This window comes from Miscanthus floridulus, chromosome 1 (assembly GCF_019320115.1).
Source record: "Miscanthus floridulus cultivar M001 chromosome 1, ASM1932011v1, whole genome shotgun sequence".
Classification (NCBI taxonomy): Eukaryota; Viridiplantae; Streptophyta; class Magnoliopsida; order Poales; family Poaceae; genus Miscanthus; species Miscanthus floridulus.
This window is the reverse complement of record NC_089580.1, coordinates 108165876-108171875: the sequence shown is the minus strand read 5'-3', so window position 1 is coordinate 108171875 and position 6000 is coordinate 108165876.

The following is a 6000-nucleotide window of genomic DNA, read 5'->3' as shown; positions in this document are numbered from 1 at the left end:
CAAGAGAAGGACCTAGTACTTAACTAGGAAAAGTGCCATTTCATGGTCCATGAGGGCATCATTCTTGGGCACCTTGTGTCGGAGATGGGGATTGAGGTAGATAAGGCTAAGATCGAGGTTATCGAGCAACTACCACCGCCATGAATGTAAAAGGGATCCATAGCATCCTAGGTCAAGTAGGGTTCTATAGACAATTTATCAAAGATTTTTCACAAATCGCTAGACCCATCGCGAACCTGCTAGCTAAGGATGCACCCTTTGAGTTCACAGATGAGTGCTTAGATGCTTTCCACACTCTCAAGAAAGCACTCATTTCAGCACCAATCATCCAACAACCTGATTGGTCACTGCCATTTGAGATCATCTATGATGCTAGTGACTATGTTGTTTGTGCGGTCCTAGGCCAAACCAAAGATAAGAAGCATCATGCAATCGCGTATGCTAGCAAAATGCTGACAGGAGCAAAGCTTAACTATGCTACCACTGAAAAGAGCTTCTCATAGTCATTTTCGCTATTGATAAATTCAGATCTTACTTAGTTGGAGCAAAAGTTATTGTTTAAACTAATCATGCTGCATTAAAATATTTGCTCACTAAGAAAGATGTGAAACCATGCCTAATAAGATGGATTCTCTTACTCTAAGCATTTGACCTTGAAATAAAAGATAAAAATGGAGTAGAGAATACTGTTGTAGATCATTTGTCGTGTATACAAGTCACTAACATGTAGAAACTTCTAATTAACGACTTCCTATGTGACGACATGCTACTCAAGGTGATGGACTCCAACCCGTGGTATGCAAACATTGTGAACTTCATGGTTGCAGGCTATGTACTACTGGGTGAAACAGGAGAAAATTGCAAGTCAAAAGCCGATGTCACCTTTGGTATGATCCATATCTGTACCGAGTATGTTCGGATGGCCTGCTAAGGAGGTGTGTGCCAATGGCAGAGGGGATACAAATTATTGAAAGATGCCATGCAACACCATACGGAGGCCATTATAGAGTATTCCGCACACAAGCCAAAATCTGGCAGTGTGGGTTCTTCTAGCCAACAATGTACGAGGACACCAAGTAGTTCATCTAGAGGTGTCAAAAGTGCCAATTCCAAGGAAGCATCAATGCTCTCAATGCAATGCCCCTACACTACAACCTTCAAATAGAAATATTTGATGTGTGAGGCATCAACTTCATGGGGCCATTCCAAAAGTCCTAGGATTGCGAGTACATCCTCGTCATTGTTGACTACATGTCAAAATGGGTGGAAGCACTGCCTTGCCAAGCTGCTAACACCAGGCATGCTAGGAAGATGTTCCATGAAGTGATCTTCCCTCACTTTGGAACACCAAGGATGGTGATAAGCGATGGGGATCTCACTTCATGATAAGACATTTAGAGCCTTCCTAAAAGAGCTTGATGCCAAGCACAACATCACCACCCCCTATCATCCTCAAACCAGTGGTCAGGCCAAGACTTCAAACAAACAGATCAAAAATATCCTATATAAAACAGTCAATGAGATGGGAAAGGGTTGGAAGAACAAGCTTCCTAATGCACTCTGGGCACATAGGATGGCTTACAAAAACCCCATTGGTATGTCACCATTCCAGCTAGTCTATGGGAAAAGCTACCACTTGCTAGTTGAGCTTGAGCATCGAGCTCACTGAGCAATCAAAAGCTAGAACATGGATTTCAAGCTAGCCAGCAAAAATAGACAAAAACAAATAGCCGAGCTAGAGGAGTGGCGAGAGAAGGCTTACCATAGTGCCAAGCTCTACAAAGAAAGAACTAAGAGATGGCACGATCACCGAATCCAATAGAAAGAGTTCAAGGAGGGAGACAAAGTTCTGCTATTCAACTCCCGAGTCAAGCAAATGGCAAGGGCCGTACACAATCATCAACACTTCGCCGCATGGCGCAATCACCATCCAAGACAATGATGGTAACATTTTCATAGTCAACGGTCAAAGATTAAAAGTTTTCCTAGAGCCTTCTTAAAAAATAACCTAGAAATAGATAGAATAGATTTAATTGCTTTTGATAAATTTACTCAAAATTTATGAAAACTTAAAAACAATACTAACATATTCTTTCATTTACTTAAAAATAAAAAAATGCTTCATCTTCCTAAGCAAGCTATCATGGCTAAATGACCATTATGCCATCACTAGATAACCCATGATTCGTGCTTAATCTTGCTTGATTTTTGCTGATCACATGAATATTCTCTCTTTATTACAAATCATCTGAATGTTGCAACTTGAATATCCGTTTGATTCACCATGATCATGTGCATCTTGCACTATCACACACTGATACTGATGAATCAAATCCAAGCACCAGCATATCTCACATCTCCACACATGCATTTGAACCTGGACGAAAACACGTCGTAGGGGGAGGAGCTGGGGGTGCGGCCGCACCCCACACCACCCGTGGCTTTGCTGGCTCCCATCCTTCATAGACCTAATCCTAATACTATTAGTGATCTATGTGTCATGGGTATAGGCAGTGCTAGGATACTTACCTTCGTGGTAGAGGCCCTCTCACCTATACAAACCACCCCTTGACCTCTCTTCTCCTCACACCATGCTTCAAAGCTTCCTCTCTCCATCCACAAAGTATTCCAAGCTCCAACTATAACCTTGAAGGAGTGACACCATCGACTTAGTGCCTGAGAGCTCATTCACGAGGGAGAAAGCAAGGGCGATCTTGGAGACACCCCTCGCTATCATGCCACCACCAAGCTACGCCATGAGCGATGGGACTAGATTGAGGTCCATGGCACATTCCAAGGTGCCCCTTGGTAGTGCCAAGGAGAAGAAGGCACCCTCAATAGGGCCAACCACCGGCGCCGTTGGGCTCAAGAGGAAGGTGCCCAAAGTTAGCAGACCGAAGAAGCACTCTTTTGTAATGCCTTCAGGCATCTTGGTCTCAAGCACTTGCTCATCCATGCATACCACTAGGCCTAGTCTTTCCTACACCATGGTAGGCATGTGCAAACCCGATGGAGGGTATGGAAAAGCACTCATGTGCAAACCGGCTAAAGAGCCAATGCGCAAGCCGGCCCCGTCAGGAAAAGAGTCGACAGAATCCTCGGGTGTAGCTCTTAGGTTCAAGAGGATGGTCAAGCCTCCTATTAGAGGGCAGCCCACTGGATTCTTCAGTGACAGTGACGACGAGCAGCCACGTAAGGGCCCCATGATCACCTCGCTTAGTACTAGCAATAAGAGCATGCACGAATACATTAGAAGGGCTAATGATCGTCTCGCTAAGAGTCTATTGAAAATAAAAGACCTCAGTGATGATATCAATGAACTTCACCGATGCTTTAACGATAAGATTGCTATGGTGGCAATGGCAGCAGGAGTGGTAGATGCTCTAGATTAGCCTTTCTAGGCCACTCTCGCCAAAAATAATCAGGCACATGTTTATCTTTTTAAGTTTTTCATTCTAATCACTTTGATTTTCAATCATGCAATGCACCTATCTTTTTGATAACTGAATAAAGATTGTTATTAGAAATATTTGTTGCTCTTGTTTTCGTATTTCTTTTGTTGTCAAAATAAAACGGGCAAGAAAACAAGTGTGAGGGAGGCAACACACTCACCTCCAACAAAGTTGCACAAAAGATGACCAAATTCAAAACTTGGTTTGTTCAACTCTCACTCTCTCCCCATATTTAATAAAAAGATTTAATGCTAAACAAATTTTAAATAAACTAAGAAGGAATGCTCCATCTCCATGTCTTCCTATGATTAAAAGTTTGCATACTTTTTATTCCTTGCTAATATTCCTAAAAACTTGTGAACACTATTCATAGGGAACCCATTTTATCTAAGTAATTGATGAATGATATATAGTAGGATGACAAGACACTTGCTCATTCTTGCAAAGTACTTGGGAATTATTTTTACAAAACAAAAATTCAAAATATCATGTTCCTTGAATGATAAACAAATACCTACCAAGGCCATATATGATCATACAAGACAAAACCTTCCACATATGCCTCTTACTTTGTGTTGAGTTTGGTCAAATTTTGTGACCCCTGTTGAGAGATGTTTCATGCTCCCAAGATCAAAACTCATGTACACGCCACAAATAAACAACTATTCCTACACTAGGAATACGCTAAAACATGTTCCCATCCCTAGCGAAATAAATACTCCATGCTCTAGAATATGATCTCACTAGCTTATTTCTAGAAAGAGACAAAAAGGGCTATGCAAAAAGTATTGAAAAAAATGGGGCACATGAAGGTCCCAAAGTATAGAAAAAATACGGGCACATGAAGGTCCTAGAAGCATTCATAGGAAAATAAAAAAAGGCTAACTATGTCTCAAAATAAAAGGCTAGAGATCATATCAAACAAAGGAGTATAATTCCACCAAAAAGTCCACACACTCGCATAGTTTTGATCTAAGAGTATGACGCTTCTCTCTAGTGAGGTCTAGGATTGACTTTACAACATATGCAAGGTAAGTGTGCCTCAAAGTTTTCATCCCTACCTAAAGCTCCATATAAGATTTTAGAAGTAGGATGATCAAAGAGAAGGCAAACTTTCAACATATGCCTTGGTGAGGAACCACTTACAAAAAGTTGAGTGACTTGACAGAATCATTCAAGGAACAATAGTTACCTTTATGTTTTAAAAAAACCCAAGTTTCTGAGCAGGGATAGAGTGAGAAGATTTGAATCCAAGCTATTCCATTTTTCAATTGCCGAAGATATTTTGGTAGACACTTGGAAGTTCACAGGTTAAGGTGAAGCTTGGAATAACTTGTATGCAGATTTCAAATCAAGGAGATAAACCTGCTTAGTCCTTAGAACTTTACTCGAGGACGAGCAAAGGACTAAGTGTGGGGGATCTTGTTGGCGATGCTTAACTCACATTTCTACCACCAACATTTAAAATAAAATAAACAAATATGAAAACCAAAACCGAGAATTAGGGCTTTTAACTAACATATTCTATAAGTTTTGGTGTATATATGTTTTGCAGGTCACAAACATGAAATACATGACAAAATATGCAATCATAGAAAGTGCAAAGCACATTCAAGCCAAAGAACCACCAAAAGCCCAAACAACTGATGAATTTCGGCCAAGCACCGACGTGGGAGCCATCTAGGCCTAGCTAGGAACCCACTAGAGCAAGGTGGTGGCAAGCGGGCTAGCCTAGGGTATGACCACCGCCCTAGCTCCCCTCAGCCCCAACTTATGTAGGCAGTGCATTCAATGCCCTAGGAGGTTGGTTGCATGGGGGGTTTCCTAAAATACATGAGCAAACTGACCTCCTCAAGCTATATAAGAAGACCTCCTCTTCACATTATCAACATCATACACTTGGAGAAGAAGAGCAAGAGCACCCACATTTTTCATATTAGCTTCTAGCTAAATTAGCATAGGGAGTGAGAGGGAAAGTTAGAGAAGTACCAGAGTTGTCGTCTACCTCCACTAGTGTACTCGGTGCGCTTAGTGGAAGTAGTGGCAGAGCTATCGGCTCCCCTACTTGTACCTCTATGATTGTCTTACTACTTGGAGTAAGAAGTTTGTGTTCATCTGTTGATATCGAGTTCTTAAGAAAGTTATCCTTGTTCATTACAAGCTTGTGGGTTTGTCGTTCATCCCTAGGGTGAATACTCTAGTAGAGGACTCCTAATAAAGATTGAAGTTCCTGGCCAATGCTAGAGTAGTGACCAATAGCATAGACATGGTGTCTGAGCTAGAAGTCACCTTCGTTTGCCTCGTATCCCATGGTTGAGGGGTAGGTGGTAGGTGGTGATACCCTTATCCATCCTCTGTAATCCCCCACATTTGGGTACGGCGTACAATTACAAGCCGACAACGCTTGGCAGACCAAGTGTTCACCGGTGCCTGTAGCAAGTCTGTAGTGGCAAAGTTACCTTTTCTTAGGTTCTCTAATCATTAGAAGAACCTCACTACCCAAGTTATCCTTCCTCTTGTTCTCTTGGGTAAACTAGTTAAGAGACTA